Source organism: Paramormyrops kingsleyae, chromosome 4 (genome assembly GCF_048594095.1).
Source record: "Paramormyrops kingsleyae isolate MSU_618 chromosome 4, PKINGS_0.4, whole genome shotgun sequence".
Taxonomy (NCBI): domain Eukaryota; kingdom Metazoa; phylum Chordata; class Actinopteri; order Osteoglossiformes; family Mormyridae; genus Paramormyrops; species Paramormyrops kingsleyae.
Genome location: NC_132800.1, coordinates 12494009 through 12515194, shown reverse-complemented (window position 1 = coordinate 12515194; position 21186 = coordinate 12494009). Strand labels below are relative to the sequence as shown.

At 41.1% G+C, this 21186-nt stretch overlaps 1 protein-coding gene and 1 long non-coding RNA gene across 2 annotated transcripts in view; one reads left to right on the top strand and one right to left on the bottom strand.

The window, feature by feature from the left end:
- LOC140588728 (uncharacterized) overlaps positions 1-21186 on the top strand; it is a 462332-nt gene that overhangs the window by 380739 nt on the left and 60407 nt on the right. The window lies entirely within an intron of this gene.
- LOC140588747 (uncharacterized) lies at positions 6035-7760 on the bottom strand. The gene is made up of 2 exons (XR_011989928.1): positions 7649-7760; positions 6035-6765 (listed from the first exon to the last, which is right to left on the bottom strand). It is a non-coding gene; the product is annotated as an uncharacterized lncRNA (long non-coding RNA).

Here is a 21186-nt window from a genome sequence, read left to right as displayed (position 1 = left end):
GCTTAAGTGGCGAGATATTGTTACACAATGAGAAAATGTATAAAACTTGGTGTAAAAACAGTAATGGACACACTTTATGTGTCTGGCCTTGATTGTAACTTCATTGTTGCAATAAAGACTGAATTTGGATCTACACCAGCGGCTTCTGACTTCTGATTTGGCGGAGAAGGAAAAACCACAACACCATCAGAAAAAAGACTCCACAAGTTCAGTTTACATGGGAGGTGTGCAAAGAGGAAGCCCTTGCTGTTAAAAAATATTAGGGCAAGACCAGGACTTTTGGAACAAAGTGCTTTGGACAGATCAATCTAAAAATGAATTATTTGTACACAGTAAGAAAGTAGAGCTTTACTGTAATCCCAATAATATACAATAAGTATACAGTGAGACGAAATATCATTCTCCATGACCGTAAGTGCAACATAAACCACAACAACACACAAGACAGATCACAATGAGGGTGAAAGGGGTAATAATTACAGTACACACACACACACACACACACACACACACACACACACACACATATATATGGTGCAGTGGTTAACTCTAAATCTATATATATATATAGCATAGTGTAAATTATTACCCCTCTCACCCTCATCTGTCTTGTGTCTTGTTGTGGTTTATGTATCTTGTTGTGGTTTATGTATCTGAATGTACATTATATATACAGTTGCAACTAGATATTTACATACACTTCAGAAAAAAACACAAAAACTTTTTTTTCTTTATTGTCAAACATTAAATCAGAGTAAACTTTTTCTGTTTTAGATCAATAAATATTAACATATTTTTCTGCATTTGTTAAATGTCAGAATAAAGAGAGAGGGAATTTTATGGAAGTTTTTTTTTATTACATTCATCAGTCAAAAATTTATATACACTTCCTTAGTATTTGGTAGAATTGCCCCCAAACTGTTTCACTTGGGCCAAACGTTTTGGGAATCTTTCCACAAGCTTTCTACAATAGTCTGCTGGAATTCTGGCCCATAGAACTGGTGTAACTGGGTCAGGTTTGTAGGCCTTCTTGCTCGCACTCGCCTTTTCACTGCCGCCCACAAATTCTCTATGGGACTGAGATCAGGGCTTTGTGATGGCCACTCCAATACCTTGACTGTGTTGTCCTTAAGCCACTTTGTCACTAATTTGGAGGTGTGCTTGGGGTCATTGTCCATTTGTTAGACCCATTTGCACCCAAGCTTCAACTTCCTGGCTGATGTCTTCAGATGTTGCTTCAATATATCCACATAATTTTCTTTTCTCATGATACCATCTATTTTGTGAAGTGCACCAGCCCCCCCTGCAGCAAAGCAGCCCCACATTATACTCCCACCCCCATACCTCACAGTTAGGATGGTGTTCTGAGGCTTCAAAGCTTCCCCCGTTTTCCTCCAAATATAACGTTTATCATTATGGCCAAACAGTTTACAGTTTTTCGTCAGACCGCAGGACATGTCTCCAGAAATTAAGAGTTTTGTCCCCATGTGCAGTTGCAAACTGTATTCTGGCTTTTTTATGGTGGTTTTGAAGCAATGGCTTCTCCTCCCAGAGTGACCTTTCAGCTCATGTCCATACAGGACTCGTATCACTGTGGATAATAACACTGTCTTACTAGTTTCAGCCAGCATCTTCACAGGCTCTTTTGCTGTTGTCCTGCGGTTGATTCCCACATTTCACAGCAAAAAATATTCCTCTCTGGGACTCAGAATCCATCTCCTTCCTGAACGGTATGACGGTTGTATATTCCCATGTTTTTTATACTTGCGTATTATTGTCTGAATGGATGAACATGGGACCTTCAGGCATCTGGAAATTGCACCTAAGGAAGAGCCACACTTGTGAAGGTCCACAGTTCTTTTCCTGATGTCTTGGTTGATTTCTCTTGATTTTCCCATGATGTCAAAGAAAGAGGCTCTGTGTTTGAGGTGTTCCTTTATATGCATCCACAGGTGTGCCACCAATTAACTCAAATGGAATCAATTAACCTATCAGAAGCTTCTTAAGCTCAGAATAGAATCATCTGTAGTTTTATTTTTTTTCGGCATTCTTGCTCTCTAGCTGACTTGCTTGACTTGCATTAATGGTCAATGGAAAAAAGAATTTCCATAATGTTTCATCATAAACATTTCTGAAAAACGTGTTAAGTCTGCTTAAAAAAATTGCAATTCACTAGCAGCCTGTGATGATAGGGTGTCGGACAAAGTCACTCAATGCCTGATGCTGTAAACAAATAATGTATTTAGAATGACATTTTATTGTGACATTACTGATACTGATTTATCGTGTTGTCCTACTCTGCTACAGGATCAGGAAAGAAATAGAAAACCGCAGAGGACCAGACAAAGGAGGAGATGGTAAGATACAGAGAGGAAGCTCCCCTGTCTCTCAGTGTCAGTCCACTGGACTGGTGGAAAGTGAATCAAAGCCAGTATCCTCTCTTGTCACACATTGCAGGGAGATACCTGAGTAACCCAGGGACTCGTGTCTCCTCTGAGTGAGTTTTCTCTCCTGCAGGGGATATTATTACAGCTCAGAGGAGTGCACTCACGCCAGACCATCCTCATCAAATTCTATTCCTTCACAAAAATTACAAGATACAAGATATCATTTTTGAAATTCTATTCCTTAACAAAAATCAGAAGTTGAAGTAGGTCTACCATTGTATCCATGTTGTTTTTTGTATCCATGTTCATTTTTAAAGTATAGTGGACTCATGCAAAAAACATTTTAGTTGGTTTACAGTATGTTTACAGTTTATTAACATCATACTGACTGTCTGTTTTATTTTCTTTATAACAACAGTTAATATGCACAGTGTTTTTCCTCCTACATCAGTCTGTTCACTGAGGATAAGGAGTGTCTGTGTGCTTATGCACCTTATTTTTTATATGTTTACATTTCAGCTCAGTCCTCTACGAGCACCACACCAGCCTTAGATAACTGTCTGGTCACTTTAATATCCTATTTTCAATCTTATGCACTTTATCTGTGTCCACTAGTTCACTGTGTTAAAATGCAAAGACAATCAAGTTAAAATTCAATTGAGTTATGTTGTTTTGGCTGAATTATTAATGTAATGTGATTCATTAAGACCACCCATATCGTACACAGCAACTTGCATTTCAGCTCTATTTTTACATTTTCAGTGAACTGTAGAATATTGCAATATATCGCCATATGTATAGCATCACAATATATCGTGATATAATCGTATCGTGACCCATGTATACGTGTCGTATCGTGAGGTCCTTGCCAATACCCACCCCTAGTAGACATATTCACATGATAGCAGCCATAACGGGATGGAAATGAATAAATATAAAGTGTTACGTAGTGCAGCACAGGGTGTGCAGTAAAGAGTCAAGTGTGGGGGGTGGCAGCGTGCTGGTCAGGAGCCGGACTGCTTGGGGGAAGAAGCTATTGGACAGTCGTGCAGACCTGGGGCCTCATGTATAAATGTTGCGTACATCCGTTTCCATGCTCACGTCGAGATGTATACAAACGAAACTTGACGTACCGCTACGCACATTCTCACGGCAGCTCCAGACATGGCGTACGCACGTTTCTGCTCGGTTTTGTAAAAGAGCGGCAAGCAGTGACAAGTCATTGCTACTGTGGTTTCCCTTTTTAAACTCACAATCATAATGCTGACTTTATCCAATACACCGACATTAATTGTATGTTGTTCACAAATGTACGGCACCTGATTTTAATCAATTTGGATGGATGGATGTAACAATAAAATGGTGCAGAAAATGACCAAACTATTACAACTACCATGGCAGCTCTTGCGTTATTGGAAGACATAGCTTATGGAAGAATTAGAAGAGAGCGCGTATTCAAGGATCATAGTGATTTCTTGGCCCATGATGATGACTGGCTTCTAAGTCGATTCAGATTTCCAAGAGCAATCCTTTTGGAACTGTGTGCTGAACTGGGGCCAGCATTACAAAGGCAGATGATGAGGAATTGCACTATAGGCTACCTGTTCCTTTACAAGTTCTGTCCACTCGCGGGTTCTTAGCCACAGGTGCTTTTCAGCGAGGACTTGCAGACCGATCGGGTATTTCTCAGTCAACACTGAGTCGCGCCATGCCAGCTGTATGGGACGGCATAATCCGCTTGAAACCCAGATATATAAAATTTCCTTACACTGTGGTTGAACAGGCAAACATTAAAGCGCAATTTGCAGCGATGTCCGGTTTTCCCAATGTAATCGGAGCCGTCGACTGCGCGCACATTGCTATAAAGGCACCTTCAGAGAACAAATTTGCTTATGTACATAGAAAGCACTTTCACTCAATGCACAAATTATGTGCGATTCAAACATGCATCTCATTAATGTTGTGGCTAGATGGCCTGGCTCAACCCATGATTCGTTCATTCTCAGAAACAGTACCCAGCAAACATTTGGACGTTTGATGACCGTTGAAATGACGTCCCTCCGACACGTCCCGTCATGGTTGAAAAATAGTTCCGAAATGAAAGTTGAACGGACGTCTTTGACGTCAACTTGCCGTGTATTCGACGTCTTTTCGGCGTCTTTTCTGGACGTCTAATGCGTCGTCGTCTGGATGTTTTTAAGATGTGTTTCTGCGTTATGTCAGTGTACTTATTAGCCTGAATATAAACGTCCTAATTGTGAAATGCACATCAGAATATAAATGGTTCAAAAAATGTCCAAAATCAGTCCAGTCAGACCTCAACGTCTATACAACGTTTAATCAACGTTTACATTACAAAACATTTCTTATTTGTATTAAATAAGAAATATATATATATTTATATATAATATATACATACATATAAATATACAAATAAATATATATAATATATATTTAAATATTTGTGTGCATTATATATAAACACATACATACACACATACAAATATAAAACTATACAACATTTATATAGTAGAACTGTAAATAGTAACAATTAAACATTAGTTAAACAAGAACGAAAAGAACAAGAACATGAACACACACATGAATTATTTCTGTAAACGGGCTCATTTCCTATATCCCCCACCCCCAGCTCTTCCTGGAGCATGTTTTAGGTGTTCAGCCATTGCTGCCTCAATCTCGGAGTCTGTTGCATTTGCGCTCCATCTTTTTACTGCATCTGAGGGAATTGAATATTAAAAAAAAAAAATTTTACAAAAGGGCAAAAATTGTCTTTATGATCCTACAACGACATTAAAAATACATCTTGGAACAATATTATCAGTTTCATTAACGAAACATTTGAAAAAAGTAATCAACATGTATTACACGACATTTTTCTGTTGAATAATCTTTGGTTAATAAAAGATGTTCTGCATTAAATGTGTGCTAGGTGAATGAAAAAATAGCATGTCCCCTTCCCCTTCAAAACCACTGTGGTTGAGCAAGTTCCATAAGTAGGTGTGTAACTGTGTGAAAGTAAACAGGACATTTCTGTGGTCTTTAAGACAATATTCCTTCAATAGATAGGTACCAATGCATTTTTTTTTAAAAAAGTACAAAATTTCACGTCATAAGGCCAAAATTACTTTGAATTATATTGAATATGATTGTATCTATAAATGGCTTCTTTTGCAGTTGGCCACCACCCCTCATGTTGAATTTTGCCATTAAGGCATTCGACATGATTCTGTGAAAGAAATTACTCAGGATTACTTCACCATCAGGAAAATTTACATGTAAGGTCAATATAACAATTATTGTAGTTGTAATATTATCAGCATGTTACTTGCATGCAATGTTAAATCATACACTTTAACAACCACTCATCTGTCAGGTAACAAGTTCCCTGAACTATGTTCTTATCCATATCCACATTTTTTGAGACAACTAATTAGTCATTAATGGCTTACACTGAAATTATGTTTTGATTTTTTGGTTTTCAGTCTGGCAGACTAAGTCAGTAGACATCTAAAACCTTCTGAACTAGAAAATAGGCATGTATGTGAGGAGATATAATGTGTGAAAGATTAAATCTGTAATAAAAAAAAATAATACCCAAAGCTGGGTTTCTTATTTTGGCCAGAATATACATTTACATATACATTTTATTTCTGAATTATGCAGCAATACAAACAATGCAAGGTAAAATACATTAAAATACATTATTCATGACTTTATTGACACAGTCCCTGAGAGAAGATCCCCCAACTCTGGACAGTTGCTGAACCTAAATGTGACATCACAATCTGTAATATGATATTAAAGCACAGTTCAACTTTCCCTGGCAGTGTCTCTTTTGAAAAGTGTTCAAGAACATAACGCTCAATACCATAATAAATATACTGTCCATTGCATTTATTTTGAACTGGCACTCCTTGTGGAGTTTCAAGAAGAGTTCTAGCGTCTTTGGGAAGTCTATGGCCATGACGTCTGAGCACATCCAGAAGCTCATTTAATGCCTTGTGGGTCTGGTTTGTAGCAGTAGCCCAACTAGCCAAGTCCTTGTGAAGAGATGGTGTTTCAACAATTGAACGTGAAGCCTCATCCAACTGCTCAGACTCAGTTTCAGTAGAATCAGTATCATAATTGTATTCTTTTTCATGTCTAATTGACACCACTGCTGTGCTAACAGAAGAACTACAGGCCACCATAGGATGTATTTCGTCGTGTGTTGATCCCTCCGTGAGGGGACTGCACTCTCCCGCCAAGGCTGACTCCACTGACCCCTCAGAATCAGAGCTGCTACCATATTCCACTAAGGAATCAACCTTTGCCCTTCGTCGTCTCCACTTCCTCTGGTAGGACATGTTTAGCAAATCTAAAATTACGAAATTATTTTAAAGTAGTTACTGAAAACATCCATGTTAAAATTCATTTACAGACGCCAGCCCATGTTATTCTTGAGCTCTTCCTACATTTTGCTCAACATTTCACAGTCTCTTTCAGGTAATTTACTTTTTGAAAAATCTCAAAAGGCTACATTGAACAGTAAAACTTACTGGATCATTAAAACATACTGGTATGCTATTATCGACTGAATTTCATAGCTACTACAATATTTACCATTTGCTTGGGTTTTAAATTATTATTTTTTTTTACTTTATTTAAAAGATCTTTCACTAAACATCTCGCTTTAAAGTCAATTTAAGCAGTTACAACAGCACTTCTTGCCCTACCAAACACACTACTGATTTGCCCTCCCCCACTCCAATCTTATCTGAAATTATATCTTCCAGCTTCTGATTGACTTAACACACCTGATCCAGGTAACCAGCAGTGGGTAGGGCAGGGATAATTAGAAAACAAATAGGCCAGGTGTCCTTGAGGACCAGGGTTGGGAACCCCATATATATTACACCATGTTCCTGCAGTAGCATGAAACTGCTCTGCTCATTTGTAATTATTTTTTAAGGCAGTGAAACAAAATCCAGCAAACTTAATATTTTGGGGACTTGGTCATTTTGCTATCAGTTTTCCACCAAGACGTTTGCTCAACTGCATAAAATAGCTCAACTTAAGTGTAGAGACCGCATGGGGCTTTATACCTGCGAACTCATGCTAACAGAGTTTGCTTTTAGGAGCAGCCTAACGTTAACACTACTAACTTTTAGCCTGCTAGTTAATTTTAGCCAAACTCAAACTACATTTTAGTTCCTTCGTGTCAAACGTAAAATTTATAAAACAATACAAAATGGACTTACCCAACAGTAGTTCTTTTATATAGATATATTAACTTTCACCCTCCTCTCTCCTTATCAGTAAATAAGACTCGTGAAAATGTGTTAACTTTTCCTCTCCCTCTCTCAAGATAATCTGGAATATCGCGGTATATCGCGAGACTGCCAACTGTCTCCAAATTCAAATTTAAAAACTTTATGTATATCCACATGGGGAAATAAAACGCACGCAGAGTAAAGCGAGTAAACTTTTTTTTTATTTGACAATCTACAACCAATTCGGACTTTAAATGGTAACCAGGTATATACCTGTTCATATGTAAATGCATAAATTTCATAAAAATAATAAAATAATTTTTTAATATTCGAAAACACGGGGCGCATAATGCCAAATGCAGTGGCTTCACAATCACAGAGCACTTTGTGAATAATTTGTCATAAAACAATATGTAAATAAACATTATTGTGCATTTCATTTAAAAAATATATCCTTTTTCCCCCACAATGAGTCTTGCTTGAATAGACGTGTAAAGGACGTCATGCAGTGGCCGTCTTTTCACAACCTCTTAAAAACTACTCGGGGCACTTACTTTTTATTGCAGTATTAACCAAGGTGTAAGCACAGTCGCATTTGCATGTTTCGTGCTCAATTTCACAGTGGATTTAATAAAGGATCATGATGGACTGTAAATGCACGTGTAAAGGACGTCACATAGTGGACCTTCGCTCACACATGCACTCACTATTAAAATGCACTTAGCTAAAACTCAAAGTGACAGCTATACATGCAACCCCAGACAACTGTAGACATGTACAAATGTATCTGAATGCATTTTTAGGCAATGTTCTGTGTCACATATTTTTACCGATTTATGCCGTCTTACCTCGACTGTTTTTGGCCGGGGACACAACGTCGCCGTCGGACCAATGTTTGCTGGGTAGTGTTGTTAACAAACTTGAAGATGGGGTGGTACGTGATGGCTGGCTGCTCGGTAAGAAGATTTTTCCCATTTTATAATTTGGCCCAATACTGTAAGCTTTGTTTGATTTAACCATTTGACTCCTTAGGGGACAGTGGGTACCCACTGAAGTCGTGGCTTCTCACGCCGCTCGCAAACCCATAGAATGAACAGGAGCGGCGTTATAATGCTGCCCCCCATTCTCGGGCTCGGCGGTGGTAGAGCGCATTGTAGGGCAGCTTAAAGGCAGTTGGTGCTGCCTGGACAAGACCGCTGGGGTGCTGCTATACATGCAGTCCGCAAAAAGTGTGTCGCATTGTACACGCATGTAGCGTGTTGCATAATCTGACACAAAATCGTGGCTTGCCGGTATCTGAAGAGCTTAGGCAAGATGAACCTGACGCTGAGCCACCAAATTTTCCGCTAAATGGAACAGCGTTACAACTTCAGTATCACACAGCGTATCATTTAGATGTTTTAATTCATTGGCAACATCTTACAGCATTTATGATTTCTTTTTGTATTTCTTTTTAATGTACTATTTTGTTCATACACTGCAGATCCAGTGTTTGCCCAGTCTGCTCTTCTCAGTCTGGCCTCAGTCCAAAACCACACCTACTGCAGCCTGAGAAGCAGGAAGCTCCTCCCACTCTCACAAAAAAAAAACTAAACAAAACGGAAATTAATCTACTCAGTGTTTTTGGGAAAAGGTACTGATGGTGTAGGTTGTACACAGAAGTATAAATCAGCCTTTAGTTTGGACGGCCAGTAGGCTGAGGCATTTAAATACCTGGGCACAGTTATGGAGCCTCCATGTCATTCCCCCAACATGCTGACCTTGTGTTTAAAATGGCCCAACAGCTCCTGCACCTTCCACAGAGGCTCATGAGTTTTAATGTTAGTAAGAGAGATTTAACTCTGCTCACTTATTACATCTGTTCTCACCTTAATATCATATGCTGGTAAATCTCTCTTACAGTCAAACCTACATCAGTCTTTCTCTGGTTGTTAATAAGGCCAGATAACAGGGTCAGCTCAGCCTTCACTGCTGGAGTCGTTCTATCGGTCAGTCTCAGGGAAAGCCTGCCTTTGATTGGCAGAACTGTGTCAGACAGAGACATGACAAGCCATCGTATTATTCAATGAACTGGAATAAATGGCAGCACAGCGCCCTCTGCAGTCTGCCATAGAGCAAGTCAGGATGAACAGCCGTCTAGGCTTCTCTCCCTGTGAACTTTATACACGTAGATGTGTGCAGGTCTGGGCTGGGAGCTTCCAGTGTGCAGGGTTAGCAAACGATTTCTGAATGTTCACTAAAGAAATATCAGTCATTCTTGTGAACCTCGTTTAGTTTAGACTGATTTATCTATGACTTTGTGTTTCTGTCACTTTCGCCCCTATCAGACATGCACTGCCACCCAAACATTTCTTGACATTCCCCAGAGGGGCTGTACATGTGAATGCAAATGTCCGAATCAGTCATACCGGACGGTAAAAGGAGTTTACCCTGCTAGCTCCTTAGTATAAATTCGGGATAATTTCTGATTGACCCCCATGTGAATGGAGCAGGAAATTGTCCAGTGTAGGATCACACACACATACGACAGGGCTGAGATTCCTGGTTGCCTGAGACAAGGCCTAGCCTGGTATGAGATGTACTCGCTGGCCAAGGCACAAAAGGGGGGTCAGTGACCCCCCCCCACACACACACACACACACACACACAGATAACAAGGGAGACCAGCATTCCAGCTTCTATGGCCCAAAGATTTAGGGACCTACGGACGGCAGGATGGACCTCAAGGATAGGGGTCCCTCAACTTGGCACGCAGCCCCCCCCCTTTCCATCCTGCCTTACAAACCACAGACTCACCCAACACCCTGAAGAAAGTTCCCTTTTAAGTTTGGCCTGTATATACCCTGTATATGTGTTTACTTATTATTGCTAGTCTCAGTATCCATATAGGTTATGTTTGTTTGTGTCCTTAGACAGTCTTAGTGTTTTGTCTGCCACCCTTATAACCGTGTTTCACAGAGTATCACCTATTTTACCTTCTCACTCGAACCATTATATAAATATGGATAAATATATATGTATAGCTACCCCTGCATACATGCTCTCATGGATTCCCAGAGGAATCATGAAAGTTAAATAATGTAACCAGGTATCTCAGTGGGTCTCCTAACTATCAGAGGTTTTTTCAGTCTTTGCTTAGCAACCCCCCCTTTTTACATTCCTCTGTTGGCCCTTATCTGATCTTTGTGGTCCGTTAACACTTCTTTGTCCTCTACTATTCTGTGTTAAAAGACTGAATCAAGGTATATATTATCAATCCTGGAGAGCAGATCATTCCATTATTTTGTGTTTGTTGTTTAAGTGTCTGTCTTACGTTAGTATTAGAGATGCACCGATACCGATATTCGGATCGGTATCGGCGCCGATCCAGACCTATTTGACGGATCGGGAATCGGCCATGCGTGACCGATCCACGTCCTATACTTACTTATTTAGTTTTTGGCTATCAATCGCACGACAGCTCTTTCCCATTTTACATGTGTGTTTTTGCGGAATTCAAATCGAACGCTATCACTGCCCCTAAGTCTTTTTTGCTACTCAGTGGGTGTGAGTACAGTGACTTCCGCCTGCTGTGAGGTCATGCGCATACCCTTCGCAGTACGAGGAGCGTAAGATAAGACGTGACGATCTGGGAGTATTTTAGGCTTTTAACAGAAACCGGAAGCACAGCGTTTTGCAATCTATGTAAAATAAGGTTTTGAGGTGGGAATAGCGTTTAATGGAAAATCCCATTTAACAAAGCGCACGCAACTGCGAGACAAAACAAAGCAATGGATGATTTGGGAGTCGCTAACTTAATTGGACTGTTTTGCGAACTCGTTGCTTGTGATACAAGAGGGGCTGCCATCGCAACAAAAGTGTAACTGCGCTGATGCCAATGGGAGAAAAACTTAAAATTTTAAGCATTCGCCACTTGTGTATATTTGCTTTGAAGATATTCATATTGAACTGCAAATGCCTCAAAAACGCTTAAAGCAAATGAGGTGGAACAGTACGTTATGTATGTTTGTAGTAGCCTAATTAAATATTTTTTGTCATACATTTTTTCCATCTGTATTTACTAGCTTAAAAAAAATAATATGTAAAGTATAACAAAGTAAAAAGAGCTCTTGTATCGGAATCTGTATCGGAATCGGATCGGAACTGAAAAAACGTGGATCGCCCATCTCTAGTTAGTATAGTGTTAGGTAGAAATAAATGCAAGCCTTTTATACAACCTCAGCCTCCGTTCATTGAGTGCTCACAATAGTCACTGCCCCTGTGTGAGCTGGCTCCTAAGCTCTGAAACCTCAAGCTCGCCTGAAATATCGCGACGGCCGTGAGGGGAGCTTTGCTACCAGTCGTTTACATTACCTGGTGATGCAACTCGGTGGACGAGCATTCTAACCCAGGTTACTAAGCCATACTGGCAATTAGTGAATCCCGTTTAAGTCTTACATTAACAGACTCACTGGGATATCGCAATTGAGTTTGAAGGAACCAACCATTCAGCATAACAATTAGTTGATAATCATCATTAAATAATAATTAAAATTTTATTTATTTCCCTACACATTGGTGGAGACATTAAAATTTACTTGAGCTATTTTTTTCCTACACCAGAGAATTTACAGTGAGTGAGTGGGAATGTTCATGATATTTCTATCATGCGACAGGCATGAAAACGGAAGAATACAAACATTACAGAGGATGAAGAACAAGGGTCATTTTCTGAAGAGCTGGGGGTCGTCGCCCCCCCCTGCAACCTGCTGCCCAGGATGACAATCCTCTCCTGCATCCTCGTTTCTCCACCTTGCGATGCTCTGGGAGAATCATCAGCTTCCCCTGTTTTCCCTCCTTTTTCTGAGCCAGGGGAGTTTGTTCTTTGATATCTCCTAAATGGCGGCGTCCTCGCTCTGCTCAAAGTGCTCCATGCGGATTGGACTCTTATCCGAACAAGACTGTGGCCATTTTGAACACACTTCCACCAAATGAAATTCATACTAAACTACTGTGTTTTATTATTCCAAACAAAGTTAATCAATGAAATCAACTATGCGGATTACATTGACCTTGAAATAAATGAAAACATTCCAAAAACAATCACGCTAAGTGAAATAAAGTGGCCTAAAAATTGCCTGACCACACTTACCCCTTCTGACATTTACCTCCCCCAAAGTGATATCTGCAACCCCTCCTCAGACTAGACTCGTATTTGCATTCTGCGTGTTTTCCCTAATCCTTCCTCACGTGTTCAATATAAAACTGTTATCAATTACGTTACATATTTTCTGTCAGACAACATTTATATTATACGTATATATGTTTTTTTATGTGTATATGAGTTTAATAAGTTTAATGAAGTTTATCGTTGTGTATGAGTAAGTAGAATCACGTACAGTCAATCAGATGTAGCTCAGTAAACGATCTCAGACGAGTTCAGAAACTGGAATGAACTTAAGCTCTGTAACAGTGAGTAATATAAGTGCATCAGAAGAAAAAATAAATAAATAAGGAAAAATAAGAAGAAACGGTCAAATTAAATAGTTTCATTTCAAGCAAAGGAGAAGCAGGTAAGTGATTGGTCCGTGGCAACACCGTTTGCACATGCGCAGCTCATTCACATCTATGTCAGCTGCCGTGCGGTCACGGGAATATGCTGCTCCTTTCAGCCAGAGATAGCGCTCACTGATCAGAGCAGACACAGGGAGATGAGTAACTGTACCGGGAAAGCAAGACCTCGCGCTTACAGGACAGTACTGGTGACATTTGGAAAGTTGCTAAGGTGTGTCCAAAAGTCGCTAGGTGCTTATTTGAAAAAAAGTCGTCAAGGGGGTCTGAAAAGTCGCTAAATCTAGCGACAAAGTCGCTAAGTTGGCAACACTGCTCCGGCCCCCCAGAACTGGATTTGGGCAGCCCTGCCTTACCGTGCGTTCACACCGCCGGCGGCGAGAGCGTCAAAGTGGCCGGAAGTCATTCATTTTCAATGTGAGCCGGCGGCGAGATGCAGCGGCGCGGCGCGTCTTGAACGGCGAGAGCGTCAAGGAGAGTTGAAATCAGGTCAACTTTATGGTAATGAGCTATGACGCGGTTAGGCGGCAACCAATCGAAATGTCCCACCGCTTGAGCAGATTCCAGATAACGCAGTCCTGTAAACTTTGGTTCCGACCACATTAGTTCCCATGGCCGACCGCCATCAAGCAACAAAAGAAGAAGATCCCATGCAGAATGGAGGAGAGGTTAATAATTGCTGTGGCGGGTTTCCCAGTATTTTACGACGTGTCCCTGTTTGCATACAGGGACATAAATAAAAAAAATGTTGCATGGACCAAGGTGTCCGAGATTGTTGGGGTTCCTGGTGAGTTTCTAATGTGCATTAACGTTATGTATTTTCTGAAAATAAGCGGGAATTTCAAGCTGACTTTAGCGCCAGAGCATGCAAAGCTGTTACTGCTGCAGAATATTCTGACATATCAAAACATATTGGATTATTAATTAATTAATGAATTAATGTTAAAGACCAAGACTAGTAAATGTCTCCTATAATATTGAAATTAGACTAGCACTTAACCATGAACATAAAAATTACACACCACACAAATGGCTTTTAATTAAAAGAAAACATGTAACTACAAAAAAGTTCTTTCCATCGATCAATTTCTTACTTTCACATTCAATATATTTCATGAGGTTATCTTATACCCTCCTTGTGGTCAGTCTGCACAAGATTAACAAGCTTGTTTGATTTGCGGCCCCTTTAAATACAAGACAAGCATTCAATCTACGTCAAAGCGTCCAAAAATGTATAGCGTCGTTGGCAGGGCGGCCAGGGCGAATTTTGATGCTCTCGCCGCCGGCGGTGTGAACGCACGGTACAGGCAGCGCATGTCGATGTTCACTGGCCAATCAGGCAGTGTTCCTCTAATAAATATTAATGAGCTGGCCAATCACGTGGGGCTTCGTTCATGAATATTAATCAGATTTCCCGAACCACCCTGCTAAAAGAAATCTGCGCCCGCCCCCGTGCCTGCGTGAGATGCAGCGGCGCCGCATCTAGAGTGTCACGCGCGCGGTAAGCGGTTCTCTACGGAAACGTGTTGCATTCATCTGAAAAAAGAAATCAATTCTTTTTTTTCCGAATTAATGACATAATAATCCCGTTTTTCGGAGTAATATTTTTCTGTTTTTCATTATGCACGAGCTGTGTAGTTTAATCCGCTTTTGTTGATGGTTTGTAGATGGTATTATATATACGTGTTTGGTTCTTTGAGTCAAGTAGAGAGTTCAGTTTTGGCAAGTAAAGGTTTTCCAAAGTTGCCATGCGGTCCCGAGAGTTTTATTCCTTTCTCCACCAAGATATTACATTGGCGACGAGGTCAACTGAGCTGCAGAAATTGGACATTGGAGCATACAGTTAGATTCGGGGGCAGCAGTGTCCTAGGCGTCTGAAGTTTTGTACCAGAGAAAATTTCCACACCTGCCCATAAAAGAAACTAACATTAAACTAAAGGCTTACTCTGGAGAAAGCATTCCATTGCTTGGATATGTTTTGGCACCAGTGGAATATGGTGACCAGAAAGCAAGGTTACCTCTGGTGTAGCTACACGGGTCCAATTAAACAATGGCCACGCTTCATACAGATGTCTTTGAGGGTTTATTTGTATCTCTCTCTCTCTCCTCTCAGCAGACACCGTGAAAACTATAACAAAATTAAGACAAAAATTTACATCACAGTCCATACAAGTCTCTTCCTTAGCAGCCCCGTCACAAACACGCAAGCTCGTCCAAAATACATCACACTCACAATTAACCGAAACAAAGATACATCGTTCATATAAATACACACTTAATTATAATCACATACAACACAAAAAATTTAACAATTACCGTGTGCGCCTCTTGGACCACATGCAGAGTTAAATCCCTTTCAGCACTGCGCAACTACCTCTTCCCCAGTGCCACCGCGCCAAAAACCATGCCAAACGTCAGTCATGTGACCCATTACGCTTTGCGTCAATTTACATAGAATTTTTAATTATTCAATAAACATATTTTAAATAAATTGTAAAGATCACAACAGATTTAGGTATCTCAATTTATAACAAAAATGAACTTTCAGAACACACTGTCATTGGGACAGTTACACTCCCACCAAATTACTATGATTTATGAGAATGTTCGCACAAACTCTTGAATAAATCTAGTTATTTCTAAAACTAAATAGTTGTGGCCTCTAAGCAATTCTGAGGTCTAGGCTGATTCCTTGAACTGCACATACATAAGTTTCACTGGAACATATTTAGTTATTTTCTATAAGCACTACTAGTTTATGAATGGGACGTTCAAGGATGGATGGGTGGAGTCTTTGGCTCTCCTTCTCTTGTTTCCTACTTCCTAATTGGATCTTGGCCCTACGTACCAGTCCATCTTCATCCTCACATACATGGAGTACTCTTCCAAGTCTCCATTCATTGCGAGAAATCCCTTCCTCTTTGACAATGACAATATCTCCCATTTTCACATTTCGTCTTGGAGAGCGCCAACGTTGTCTAAGGGTGATATTCAACAGATATTCCTTCCTCCATCTACTCCAGAATTGCTCTGTTAAATACTGCACTCTACGCCACCTTTTTCTGGCATACAAATCTTCAACCATGAACTTTCCTGGTGGAGGCAATGGGATAGAGGTTTTCATGGTGAGTAGATGGTTTGGTGTGAGAGGCTCTAGGTCTTTAGGATCACTAATGCCTTCAGTAGTTAGTGGGCGGCCATTTACGATTGACATGGCTTCATAGAAAAATGTTCTCAAGGAAGCATCGTCTAATCTTCCAGCACTCTGTGAGAGGACAATGTTTAGGACACTCCTAACTGTCCTTATCTGCCGCTCCCAAACGCCTCCCATGTGACTAGCGTCTGGTGGATTCATGATGAAGTCACATTGTTCTTCAGCAAGGTAAGTAGTCAATCTGTCCTTGTCCATTTCTTTTAGGGCCCTTGTCAGTTCATTTTTTGCCCCAACAAAGTTTGTCCCCTGATCTGACCTGATTTGCCTCACAGCTCCACGGATAGCTATAAAACAACGTAAAGCATTTATGAAGGCATCCGTTGTTAGGTCTTCCAACATTTCGATGTGAATTGCCCTTGAAGACAGGCAGGTGAAAATAAGACCATATCGCTTGTATTCTTTACGGCCTTGCTTTGTGTGAAATGGTCCAAAACAGTCCATCCCACAGTAGGAGAATGGCGGCGAAGGGTCAACACGATGGGCAGGCAGATTAGCCATCTTCTGAATTTCTGTTGGCCTGCGAGCTCTCCTGCATGTAACACACTGTTTGATGTAACTGGCTACAACCTTGCTGCCACCAACAACCCAGAAGCCATCTGCTCTCAGTTTATTAAGAGTTTGTCCCCTGCCTTGGTGCTGAGTCTTTTCATGACAGTAACGTAAGATTAAGAGTGTGACTATGCTATGTCTGGGTAGGATTACTGGATGCTTCAAGATGAGAGGTAAGGAGGCCTTCCTTAATCGCCCTCCCACCCTGAGGAGACCATCTTGCAATATTGGGTCAAGTTGAGACAATGGATGGCTGTGTGGCAGTTTGTCATAACTCAGCATTCGCATTTCATCTTTAAAGGCTGCCCTTTGTGCTAATTTTACAAGCACAAGACAAGCATTTCTCCTGTCTTCGACATCTATGGCCTTTGCTGGGTTTACCCTTCTGGCTAGCTGCTGGATTCTGGCAACAACATTCAACACTGTATGCCATTTTGAGAACCTTTTAAATCTCTCTAAAAAATTCTCCTTTTCTGTTACCTTTGTTTGGAGAACTTGTGTTGCCTTGACTTCAGGATCGCCCACCAGAAGCCCTGGCGCTGACACTGGCATAATGATCTCTCTTTGCCACAAAAACTCAGGTCCAGTAAGCCAATTTGAACTGATCAGCTCGGCCACCTTAAGGCCTCTTGAAGCATGATCTGCTGGATTTTGATCAGTGTCAATATAATACCATTGGGCTGGGTCAGTGGCTTCTCTGATTCTTTGGACTCGATTTGCAACAAAAACGTGAAATCTGCGGGCATCATTATTAATGTATCCTAAAACCACCTGGGAATCTGTCCAGAAATACTCTTGGTCAATTTTAAGCTCCAGCTCTTCCTTAAGTATACTGCTGCATACTGAGGAGACCACAGCAGCTGTCAACTCCAGTCTTGGTATAGTTACAACCTTTGTGGGTGCAACCCTTGCTTTAGCAATGACTAAGGAACAATGCACCTTGTCGTCACTCAGCACTCTAATATATGTACACTGACCATACCCATGACTACTTGCATCTGAAAAGTGATGCAGTTCAATTCTTTGAACTTTCCCTAAACATTGAGGAGCAAGGCATCTTGGGATCTGGAGTTTTTCTAGATTCTTTAAATCGCTAAGCCAATTATCCCATCGTGGTTGTAATTCTCCAGGCAGCGGTTCATCCCATCCTATACCCTTCAGGCACATTTCTTGTAGAATTTTCTTACCCAGCAGAAGGAAGGGAGCAAGGAAGCCTAATGGGTCAAACACTGATGCTATAGTTGAGAGGATTACTCGCCGTGTTGCTGATTTCTCATCCAGGGTAACCTTAAAGGAGAAGTTGTCGCTGTTTGCACTCCACCTTACCCCCAACACATTCTGCACTGGAAGTTCATCATGACTGATATCCACATCCTGAACTTCACTAGCTCTTTCACTTTCTGGAATCGACTCTAGGACTTCCCTGCTGTTGGAGATAAACTTGTGAAGGTGTAATCTTCCCTTTGCACACAACCCTTGCGCCTCTCTTACTAGATTAATGGCCGTGTCCACAGATTCTAAACTGATGAGACCATCGTCAACGTAGAAATTCCTTCTGATAAAGCTGGCCGCCGCGGGATACTCCCCTTCATTTTGGCTTGCGAGATACTTCATTCCATAGTTTGCACAGCCAGGAGAGGATGCTGCGCCAAAAAGGTGGACTTTCATGCGATATTCCTTTGGCCTTGAATTTGTATCGCCATTTTCCCACCACAGAAAGCGCAAGTAATCACGGTCTTCTTGATTTACATGGAATCTGTGGAACATTTTCTCTATGTCACAAATAATAGCGATTGGGTGTTTGCGGAACCTGCAAAGTACCCCTATTAGTCCATTTGTAAGATCAGGACCAGTTAATAAATGATCATTTAAGGCTGTGCCACCATACTTAGCAGAACAGTCAAATACCACTCTAATCTTTTCTGGTTTCCTTGGGTGATAGACACCATGATGTGGGATATACCACACATTTCCTGGCTTGGGATGATCTTTAGCTCCCTCTGCATCACCTTCCTTGAAGACACCTTCCATAAACCTTAAATAGTCATCCTTGAATTTGGGATTTTTGTCAAGTTTTCCCTTGAGATGTCTCAGTCGTACCAGAGCTAGCCTCTTATTTTCTGGTAGTTCAGGGCGTGTCTTAAAGGGGAGGGGCATTTCCAGGTGTCCATCTGCATTTTGGTGTATTTTTCCATTCAGCAGTTGCGTGAACTGTATGTCATCTTGTGATATACTCCTTTCTCCAGGATTAGTGTCTCTGAAGTCTGACTCAAGTGCTCTGATGACGATGGCTGGTGTTAATGGTGGTAGTTCCTTGACTAACACACGATGGCACAACCCTGTCACTTCTGTTGACTTTGCCACCTGTGCTGAACTGCCAACAATGCTCCAACCCAAGTCAGTTTTGATGGCATATGGCTCTGCTTCACCTCCTATGATGACTTGTCGTGGTACTAATGCTCTGGAGCAGTCGTAGCCAATCAACAGTCCGGCCTTACAATCCATCAGCTCTGGTATTTCCTGTGCTATTTTGCTCAGATGTTTCCACCCCTTGGCGGTTTCAGGAGTAGGAATGTGGGAACGGTCAAGTGGGATGAAATCTCTGGTATAGGCGAGCGGCAGGTTGATAAAGCCTTGGGAGGAAAACCCTCTAACTCTGAGCCCACTAACTCTTTCACTCTGAATAACAGAATCCTTTCCCATCATAGTAGTTAGCTTTAACTTGACTGGCTCTAAACCCACCCCTATTGTCTCACATGTTTCTTGATCTACAAACGTGTTACTGCTCTGAGTATCTAGTAGAGCATACACTAAAGTTTCTGTGTTTGGAGTAGTGTTTGAAGAAATCCACACAGGCACTATCATTGTTGTGCTCCCACCATCGCTTCTGTCCACACCACAAGAAAGTGAGGATGTGTTTGCTGCAGCAGGGGAACGGTCTTCATGAAGTGGTGTTGGATGAGGTTTTTTACAGATGGCACAAATAGATCTGCTCTTGCACTCCCTTGAGGTGTGTCCTCGCCTAAGACACCCAAAGCATAAGTTATTTTCAAATATGAACTTTCTTTTGTCATCCACAGGCTTGCTGGCAAACTTCTGGCATTTGTAAACTGAGTGGTCTTCTCCACAGCACATGCATATGACTAATTTTGAAGAAGATGAAAATAAAGGATTTGCTTTCTTAAATGAATCCAAATCCACTGAGCTACTCTCCTCGGCACTGTATGTTTTGCCTGAAGCTTTCACGCTTGTGATATATGCATTTGCCTTTGGACGCTTCATGTCTCTGGATTGCCTGTCTTCAGTATTCTTTAAGGCATGAAAGGATGTTACCGGATTGCATGCTATTTCTGCTTCTTGTGCCACAAAATCTGTAAACTCTTTGAAATTAGGATATTCCTCTGTCTGTTGCAATTGCTTTGTGACATGACGATTCCATCGAGAGGTTACCCAATCAGGGAGTTTTTGGAGTAATCTCTGATTCTCTTCACAATCATTTAACACCTGTAGTCCCTTAATGTGTGGCATAGCATTGCTGCAGGCTGTCAGAAAATCACTAAATTGTCTCAGTTTAACTGACTCCCTTGAGCTAATCTTCGGCCAGTTGTTCAGCCTTTCTCTAAAAGCACGCTGAATTACAAAGGGGTGACCATACCGAGCATCTAAAGCCTTCCAAGCTTGGTAATAGGCTTCATCATCATTTCGATAGAAGCTTCCTTCCAGTACAGATTGTGCTTCGCCACTGATGTATCTCTGTAGGTAGAATAACCTGTCAGCTGAATTTGTGCATCGCCGTTCAATCAATGCCTTGAAGCTTGTGCTCCACTCTAAGAACTTAAGAGGGTCACCTGAGAAGACCGAGGGCTCAGGTGAAGGAAGTCTGGTAAGTACCATTGTGTCATGCAGGGCTTGTATTAAAGATGCTTCATTGTTAGTATTGTTTGTTTGCTCACCTTTAATTTCTTTGCAAGCCGATGGAGGGAAGTTAACTACCTCAAGTGCTATTCTATCTTCATCACTGGCTTCAGCAGTGTCTGCTTCAGAGTAAGCTTTGAGCTTTGCAGCTATTACATGAAGATCTCTTTGACCTTCCAGTCTTTTCAGTTCTTGCCTCTGTGCAGCAATAGCTTCCTCCATCTCCATTTCAGCTCGTTTTGCAGCCAACTGTGCAGCACACTCTGCTCTTTTTGCTGCAATGCTTTGCTGCTCTGAT